The 10,634-nt window shown below is 33.6% G+C and overlaps 1 long non-coding RNA gene across 1 annotated transcript; it reads right to left on the bottom strand.

The window, feature by feature from the left end:
* Positions 1-466: 466 nt before the first annotated feature.
* On the bottom strand, positions 467-5,658 carry LOC123527374 (uncharacterized). Its single transcript, XR_008371843.1, has 2 exons — positions 5,356-5,658; positions 467-4,225 (listed from the first exon to the last, which is right to left on the bottom strand). It is a non-coding gene; the product is annotated as an uncharacterized LOC123527374 (long non-coding RNA).
* Positions 5,659-10,634: the final 4,976 nt, after the last annotated feature.

Genomic DNA, 10,634 nt, shown 5'->3' on the forward strand with positions numbered 1-10,634 from the left:
TACATAAATGTTTATGCAGCTAATTTTATATATATCAGTGTCTGTGCAGCAAGTAAATCATATATTGTTTGTGCAGCTAATGTTACATATATTGTCTGTACAGCTAAAATACATGTATTGCCAGTGCAGCTAATGATAAATATAATATCAGTGCAGCTATGATGCACAAAATGTTTGTGCAGTTTAATAATAATATAATCTTTGTGAAGGTAGATGGCAAATTATAATGTCTGTGCAGCAATTGATACATATGCTTGTGCAGCTAATGATACATATAATATAAGTGCAGCTTATGATACAAACAATGTCTGTGCACCTAAATGATAACATAATGTTTGTGCAGGTTGATGACACATTATAATGTCTGTGCAGCTAATGTTACATGTAACGCATCTGAAGCTAGATGACACCAATGCTTGTGGATCTAGATGTTTCATATACTGTTTTTAAATAAAAGATACATAACAATGGTTGAACAGCGATTTATTCATACAATGATAATGCAGCTTATTTTACATATCTTTCTCTGTGCAGCAAGGTGATACATATAATATCAGTGCAGCTAATGATTCAAATAAATGTTGTGCAGTATATGATTCAAAAATGTTTGTGCAGGTAATGATTCATAATTTATAATGTTCATGTAGCTAATGAAAGGTACAGATATTGTGCAGCAAGATGATATATGTATACAATGTTTGCTCAGCTACTGAAAATAAAATACATGTGTAGTTATTGATACATATAATATTTTGGCTGGCAATTGCAATGTATGTGCAGCATGATAATACTTATAATGTTTATGGAGCTAGATGATACATATAATGTTTGAACAGTTGATGATAATCATTATTGTCTATACAGCCTGTTTGTAGTTTAATCTGAAAAGAGTTTTTCTTTATACAGTCACCTGTAAAAATAGTATTAACTAGCCAAATGACCCTCTTTGTGCACTAAATGACATTTATTATGTCTGAGAAGCTTAATGGTGCTAAACTGTCAAACTTGGAATCAAATGAGTTTGTATACAAAAAATGAACATTTGTATTTTTGACTTTTCAGCAAAATTATAAACTAAATTCCCCACTTTTTTTATTTTTTAAACTGGTTCCTGTAGATGTATTCAAGATGTATAATAATATAAGATCCTTTTTATTATTATTATTATGTGCTGGTGTGATTTACTCACTGATGATATTAAAATCATAATTATACAGTCTTACTATGTGAATGATGCACCTGCAGTCATGAGATTATAAATTTTGCATATATACTTGTAAAACATATTTGTTTTGCTAGTGCAGACTTATAATGAATTTAAATCATATATACTAAATCATGAAGATGTAATTTCCTTTATACAAACAATAGTAATATTTACTTATTCCACTGAATGTTTGTCTTTGAATACAACTGTATTTGACCATCACTCTATTCTAAAAATATCTCTGACATATTGTTCTAAAACATAACTTAGGTTTTCACAAGTCTAAATTGGTAATTAATTTGGACTGTATTAAAGAATCTCTAGACATTCTGTAATACTGCATCTGTCATAGATTACTGATTTATGAATTTTGAAACACATATATTGCTATGTACATAATCATCGAATAAGGTTCAAAACCATGTAACATGAAAGTATATTACACTTAAGGTTGCATTATATAGCAATAGGCAATATCAAAATCTTAAAGTAAACGTAGAAACATAGTAATCCTTTAGAAATGTCATTCTTCATAATCATAATATGCATCTACAAATTCTTAACCATAATTTACATCCATAAACCTAGATTGTTACAAGCCTTCTTCACGTCTTACATAATAGAACATTTTATATCCTTTACTGAATTCACTATACACACTACTTAACACTCATCCTTTTATTTCTTATCACTAATATATTAAATCATCACATCGACATTCTCTGAAATACTTTATATCCACCACAACACAAAAATTCACTTGATGAAAAGAAAATTTACATTAGATATCTTTGCAAAAATATCTTATAATCCCAATACTGCCTTTTGTTACAGAAATGGGTCAAATGGAATTACGGACCCTTAATTCCTTTGTCTAACTTAATTCCTTTGTCTAATAATTCTTTAGTTTGTCTCGTATTCCTCAAATCCATATCTCTGACTTCTTCCCTTCTCGCTCTGATTGTCACTCTAACTGTGATAATATCTCACCCGCTCAAGTTCTGGGTCCGTATTCATAAAGAATCTTAGAATCACCGCTAAGATATTTCTTATCTTATTTTTTTAGACTTAGTTAAGAGATATTCTTAAGTTCTTATTCATAAAGCGACTTAGAAAAATCTTAGCGAGGAAAAAGTATAAGAATAATTTTTTCTTAGTTTCATTTCTATGTCTATATTTGATAAGAAATTAGGAAAGCCTGTCACAAGTTAAATTAAGATTAATATTCTAATAAGTATATACAGTAAATATGCAATTCATGAATAACTGTTAATTGCGGTCATTGGCGTTCATTCTATTTTTGATTTTCTAAGATAATTCTTAAAAGTTAGATAAATGACCACCTGTCTTAAATTTTAAGAGAAAAATCACCTACTTAAGATAATTTCTAAAAACAAAGAGAAATATCAAACAGGGAATGCCACGCACCAAAAGCGCAGCCTCCTCAAAACGAACCCCCCAGCACGCAAACGCGTGCACCACACACACACACACACACACACACACACACACACTCAAAGCTTACACATCAGGACAAAACGAACAACACACACACACACACACCCAAAGCCAACACACGAGGACAAGACGAACAATAAGCATACACACACGCGCGCACACAAAGCCAACACACAAGGACAAAACGAACAAACAAAGGAATACAGTTGGGCACCGCCTTGGAACGGTCAGTGGCAAAAACACAACTGGGGAGCTTAAACCGGTTTATGGTGCGCACCCAACCTCACTCTTACCCCCACCATGTTCCAAAGACATGGGACAGTGTAAATAAAAGTAATCCCCTCCAAGTGAATCTCTAACACACGTAATGGAAACAAAAAGGCATGGCATGTAAAACACAAAAATGCTCGTGTATAAATATATAAAAAGCAAACCTTGAGAACCAAAAACGTATGTACTCAATGCCTTTTCAGAAGACAGAGCAACAAGAGAAACACCCTTAAGGGCCCGACGAATTAGGTCAGAAGACAAATATCAAAACAGTTCAGTCCTGGTAGGATTTAAAAACTGCTCATTATAGAGTCCTCCCCCTCTTCCATCAGACGCAATCAAAGAGGGAAGCGTAGTGTCCAACTGTAAACGGGTTGAACACTAAACATGCGGTATGTCTCAAAACAGTTGGGTCGTAACCTCTTTTAATAAAACGTTTGATAATCTTTCCAAATACATTTGGAAAATTACCATGACCCAAGATCTTACGAAGTTTGTAAACCAAATCCCCATAGAAAACGGGTTTAGAAATACCTTCTCGCAGAAGTGTCTTTAAATTACTATTGAATTTTAAAACTAAATCAGAATTACGATAATAAAATTTAGTAAAATATTTACGCAATTTGTAATAACTGTAGCCTTGCTGAAGAAGTTTACTTGTAATATATTGATTACGTTCATTGAAATGCTTGACATGACTACACGCTCTGGCAAACCGAATTAATTCTTAGGCAAACGTGTTTTTAAGGCAAATTTTAAGCCAAAAATGAGAAAAAGTTAGAAAACGTTGTCTTCTAAGAGATATTTCTATCTAAGATTCTTTATGAATACGAGCCCTGGACTTTGGAATAACATAATATTTGTAGATGTGAATGAATACAGGGTGAGAGTAGGCTTGTTCGTCACAAAACAGATGTGAATAAAAGGCCTACAACACTTCTCAAGTTTTGAACTAATTTGTTGGTTGTCGATGATCCTTATACTGGGCGGCGATGTCCATGAAAATCCTGGCCCCGACTCAACTTCAAGCAGTTCATGTACAGACTTTATTGACGAATTTTAAAAAAAATCACTCTTTTGTTCATTACAATGTTCAAATCTTCTATCACAAAAAGGAAATCCTTGAATGTGAATTGCTACAATTTGATATTCTTTCCTTCACAGAAACATGGCTTAGTAATACAATCGAGACCCGTTTCATAACATTTGAAAACTATTCAGTACCTTTTCGTAAAGACAGAGTCGGTGATTCTCATGGAGGAGTATTAGTTTACGCCAAGACTCACATTCCTGCAATAAGAAGATATAATTTAGAAGTACATGGAGTTGAACGCATTTGGACTGAATTAAGGTTTCGATGGAGGCCTTGAGAAACAAAAATCAAACAACACCAAATCATAGAAAGAAAGAGTTGTTTGACATGAAAATTGAACAGCATGTAAAACATGTATATTACTTTAAGAAACAAGTGTCAGTATACTGATATAAACATTGAATTCCGGAAAAGGGCTGCCTAAAGGGGTTCCACTTCCGGACAGTTAAACGCCTTTAAAAACTCACCATTTTCAAAGAACAGTTACACATGTTCGTTTTGATGCATTTGCAATAGCGTGCGAGTGGTGAAATTTCGCATAACAAGGTGGAACACAGTTTTCAGCAATTGTTTATCTTTATTTCTTTACAAATGGCATTCATTTTCAAAGGGAGACAACTCTTCCCGATTATTTTAAGTACAAATGGCATTCATTTTCAAAGGGAAACAACTTTTTCCGATTATTTTAAGTAATCTTTGAGAAAAAGTTGTCTCCCTTTGAAAATGAATGCCATTTGAAAAGAAAAAAAGATAAACAATTGCTGAAAACTATGTTCCACCTTGTTACGTGAAATTTCACCACTCGCACGCTATTGCAAATGCATCAAAACAAACATGTGTAACAGTTCTTTGAAAATGTTGAGTTTTTAAAGGCGTTTAACTGTCCGGAAGTGGAACCCCTTTAGGCAGCCCTTTTCCGGAATTCAATATTTATATCAGTATACTGACACTTGTTTCGTAAAGTAATATACATGTTTTACATGCTGTTCAATTTTCATGTCAAACAACTCTTTCTTTCTATGATTTGGTGTTGTTTGATTTTTCTTTCTCAAGGCCTCCATCGAAACCTTAAGAGTATCCAATAAAAAGTTACTTTTTGGGACATTCTATCGCCCTCGTAATTCATTACCAATAGTTCTTACTAACATAGAAAATTCAACTGGATTAGCCTACGATACTGGTATACAAGACATAGTTATAAGTGGAGAATTTAACCTAGTTATTAACAAACCCACTACTGGAAGAAAAATCAATGACATGATAATGCAATATAGTTTGTCGCAAATAATTACGCAACCAACTCACTTAACAGAATCCTCAAACTCACTTATAGATCTCTTCCTTCTTTCGTCAACATGTAAAATAGCTATTTGTGGTGTTGGGGAACCTTTCCTTGATCAAAATGTTCGTTACCATTGTCCTATCTTCTGCTTTCTTAATCACATAAAACCAAAGACTGTGAGTTTCAAAAGAACAGCTGTATGGCAATTTGATAATGCTGATTATGACGGTTTGCGGCGGGAAACTTCTCAAGTAGACTGGGACTCACTTTTTCACAATGACATTGACACATACACTGAAAATATATAAGAGAAAATTAGAAACATTTCACAACAGTTTATACCATACAAACAAATAACAGTTCGCCAGAAGGACCCACCATGGATGCATAATGAAATTCGAAAGCATATGAGGAAACGAAAACGTATGTATGATAGAGCTAAACGTACATAGAATCAAGAACACTGGAAACAGTACAAACAGATACGTAACAAAACTGTAGATCTGATTAGAAATGCCAAAACAAACATGTCTATAAAACTCTGTCACAAATTGAAATCCCAGCAACTATCACCCTCCGATTACTGGAAAACATTCAAACAATTTATCAAATCAAGTTCAGATAACTCTTAAATACCAGTCCTTAACAGAATGACATATACCATACTGACAATGTTGATAAAGGTAAGTTACTCAACACGTACTTTCAAGCACAAACTACAATTGATGACAGTAACAAACAACTTCCACCAATAAATACTAATCAAACTGCGCCACTTTTAGATTCTATCTCAATCACCCAAGAGGAGGTTGCCATTACACTTCAATCACTTACATTAGGAAAAGCTGTTGGTCCGGATAATATTAATAACAGAGTCCTTACAGAATTATCTAAGAATTAAACAAGACCCTCTGTGACCTATTCAACTACTAACTATCGATTGGCAAAGTTCCGACAGAGTGGAAGTTTGCGAATGTATGTGCTATATTTAAAAAGAATGATCCAGAGGAAGTCTCAAATTACAGACCAATATCATTACTTAGTACAATTAGCAAAGTGATGAAGAAAATCATCCACAAGCATGTATTCAACATTTTTGTTTCTAATAATGCTATAACTTTGCAATCTGGTTTCATTTCTGGTGACTCAACTGTTAATCAACTAGTATCAATATATAATACCTTCTGCAAAGCTCTAGATGAAGGAAAAGAGATCCATGCAGTGTTCTGTGACAGATCCAAAGCTTTTGACAGAGTCTGGCATCAAGGTCTTCTGCATAAACTTAATGCAAAAGGAATTTCTGGACAGCTCTTTCTGTGGTTTAATGATTACCTGTCAAATAGAAAACAAAAGGTTGTGTTTCCTGGAACTTCTTACGATACCATTTCTATCTCAGCCGGTGTCCCGCAAGGATCCATTCTTGGTCCCGTCTTATTTCTTGTATACATAAATGATATTGTCTCAGATATAAATTCCGCTATTCGCCTATTTGCAGATGGTACAAGTCTTTACATAGTCGTTGATAACCCACTAATTGCAGCTGACACTCTGAATTCGGACCTTAAGAAAATATCGAAGTGGGCTGACACTTGGCTGGTGGCTTTCAATCCAAATAAAGCTGAATCTCTTCTCATATCTAGAAAGTCAACAAAACCGTTTCATACTCCTTTAAAAATGAATAATATGACAATCTCTGAAGTAGACACACATAAACATCTTGGACTAACATTTTCTAATGATGGAACCTGGCACCAACATATTGACAACATAAAGCAGAAAGCATGGCAACGAATAAACATAATGCGGAAACTTAAATTCATTATTGACAGGAAATCCTTGGAAATTACTTATACAACTTTTATACGACCCCTACTGGAATATTCAGATGTTGTCTGGGATAATGTAACAAATTATGAAGAACTACAACTTGAAGCAATCCAGTTAGAGGCAGCTAGAATCATATCTGGTGCTACAAAATTGGTGTCTATTGCGAACTTTTATAAAGAAACTGGACTTGAACCCTTAAAATCTAGGTGACGCAAACATAAACTCATTCTTTTCTATAAAATGCAAAATAATCTCTCTCCTACTTATCTCTCAAATCTCGTTCCAATGTCGGTGACTTTTCTAATTACAATCTCAGAAATTCTCAAAATACTAGAAGCTTACCTTGCAACTCGCAGCTGTATTCAAACGCTTTCCTTCCCTCTTCTATTCTAGAATGGAATTCACTTCCACAAGACGTGCGAGATGCACCATCACTAGCTATTTTCAAAAGCAGGATCAAAGGCCCGACTCCAAACATTCCTGAATATTGCTATATTGGGGACCGGGTACTTCAAATCATGCACACACGTCTTAGAACTCAGTGTAGTTTTCTTAAAGAAGATCTCTTCCGTAAAAATATTGTCAAAAGTCCACTTTGCGAATGCGACGAAGTTGAAGACAGCAATCACTATTTCTTTGTTTGCCAACGATAACACTGAACGTACGAAACTACTTGATAGTCTTGAACGTATCACTACTGTCTCACTCCTTACACTGTTGTTTGGTGATAACAACTTAGAATCTGCCACAAACACTCTTATCTTTAAGTATGTCCAAGAATACATCGAGAAAACAAAGCGCTTCACTGATAGCTAAATTATGCCGTTCTTTTCATTTAATCTTAATTACACACAATTCAAAAATCAACAGCAACTGTCATTCTAAAATGAGTAATTCAGTTACACTGAAATATACACAAAATCGATGCAAACCTACTTTATTTTCAGTTGAAATGTGACTATCCCCTCTTCTTTTTCATGACTGATTATTCAATTGGCAATAGTAAAGTACATCACTTAATTATATCATACTAATCAATTCTAGTACAACAAATAGTACTGTTCTTTCTTCTCTAAAGCTGGCCGTTGTATATAATTATATCTATTTATGTCTGAATTTTCAAATAGATATCTCAATCTATTAACCAGTAATTATTAGAAAAGAACATCTGGTATAATATTTATATTGTTCCTAGTACAACAATAATTACCGTTCTGTTCTTTCATTCCCGTACTGATGTATATAGTTATGTATATTATTATTTCATTTTCTACATTTCGTGTTACAGTACTTTATTACCTGGTTAGAGCTACTGCTTACAACATCATGCATGCACTATCTTGCAATTAGTTTGAAACTTTTGTTTTTAATTAAATATGTATTAATCACAATACACAGGAAAGAAGTTTTTATATAAGCTTTTAGCTTACTCCTCAATCCTATTCGTCATCTATGATTGTATTATACTATATTTGGAAAATAAATATTGTTTAAACCAAACTTTGTTTGCGAATTACAATTACGCAGAAATACTACAGAACAATAAGAAACGCCGATAGTTTATAAATAAGCCACTCTCAAACAGGCGTACAGTCTTTTAACGAAACTCGCAAGCATTTGTACAGTTCTTGAGCAAGCATGCATACAGTCAGGAAATAACACGAATCTTCTTTCATTGACGGTTATAAACAAATAGGAGAATTTATCGATGATTATATTTTATTTTACCAAACTAGAATTGTTTCTTTATCCATGAAACAGTGGAATTTACATGTACGTAATTCTTCAAGGAAGAAAATATGTACTTTTGACGCCGACAATTACAATTTCTGGACAAATTCAGTGATCAATCGAGTTTTTTTTTTTTGCTATAATTCTACCTTTAATCAAACTAACACATTATATAAAGAAACAAATCATGTTCAGCTTGTAATAAAATATAAATATACATACCTTCAAAGCAAATCAGTCACTTTAAAATGCTGTTTTTTCAACTTTTAGCTGTCAGTTTATTGTTTTGATCACTCGCAAGAGGAAGACGGGTAGTACAGCCATTTATAGGCTGTGGTCTTGTATAAACGCACTCTATCAGTTAACTACCTGCACGTGAAGTTCCTGAACGAAGTCATAAATTGTTAAAGGTATTAAATATTTTAAAACTGCAAGGTAAATAAAGCTTTTTAGACATAACAAGAACAAATTATCAATTTCCACTTATAAACTGAACGGCAATGATAGCTTTATACCGCAGTCAGCATAAAACATCTGCAACAGCTGAGAATTAAAAAATAAGTGGGCCGCGCCACGTGAAAACTACGGTGTTCAGTTACGGCCAGCGCCTGCTCCCTATGAAGGCGAAGGTATGATTGTTAGATGACGAAGCGCTACAGTACGATTGCGAAGCGCGACAGTATGATGGTGAGAGTCAATCGTACTTTCGCCATCGCATCTTCGTTCTTCACCATCGCACTGTTGCTTTCCTGTCAATCATGCGCAGAACAATTCACATAGTTGGTATGATGTTAGACGGCGGTACGTGCTCTTACTTACTAATACTCTTGTGTAACGTAAATCTACAAGAAAAATCATCCAACAGAACAGAACAGTACAGAACTTTACTGAAGGAACACAGATTACAGAAACAAACCAATAAAACTTTACGGTCAGTGGTAAAAAATAGGGTCGGTCAGATTAGCGAAAACAAACAACTGTTTTCTAGACCTAATTAACACTTTTGTATAAAATTACACAAAAGCTTTGATATAAGCAACATTTAAACAAGAGTGTATTGTTTTAATATTTTATGTTGAAAATAAATATTTTTAATTTCTCACGAGCTGAGTAAACAACATTTATTCAAAAAACAATTTACTACAATTAACTACATGTAAATACACTTACTCATTTTTCCATAGAGAGGTTAACTTTAATACTATGATATTTTGTTTATGAATAACGCTCTGTCTGGTGATACAGTCCGTGTCTGATAACTTCGGAGTGACTATTTGGACGAGTCCAAGTCAGGAGGAGGTCATCGATGATTATCATTATCTAAGTGTACATTTTTATATTATACTACTAACTGGAAGGCTTACTGCGAATTGAAGATTAGTACCGGCCGAAAAGCATTAGCCTTACATGTGCAATTCTTTTTATTTCCGTTGTCGCGTTGGTTCGAATCCCACTGTGATTTATACTTTTTTTAAATCTTTGTTTTTTATTAATGTTTTAAATACATTTTTTCAAAGACAATTGAAAATATTCAAAATGCAGTAATACAACACTACGGTATACAATGACGAAATATGGAAAAATGATGTTGCTTGAAATAACCTTCAGAATATTTTGTAGTATGCATTTATCATCATTCTTACACTGAACAATGTTTTTTTTTTTTGCAACAACAGACGTGGACGCCTCTGACATGTTGACTACACTAATACTGGCAATATACCAAAGAGGACTTTAACCTGCACGAAATTTACGAGTGTTTTCGT

Source organism: Mercenaria mercenaria, chromosome 7 (assembly GCF_021730395.1).
Source record: "Mercenaria mercenaria strain notata chromosome 7, MADL_Memer_1, whole genome shotgun sequence".
Taxonomy (NCBI): Eukaryota; Metazoa; Mollusca; class Bivalvia; order Venerida; family Veneridae; genus Mercenaria; species Mercenaria mercenaria.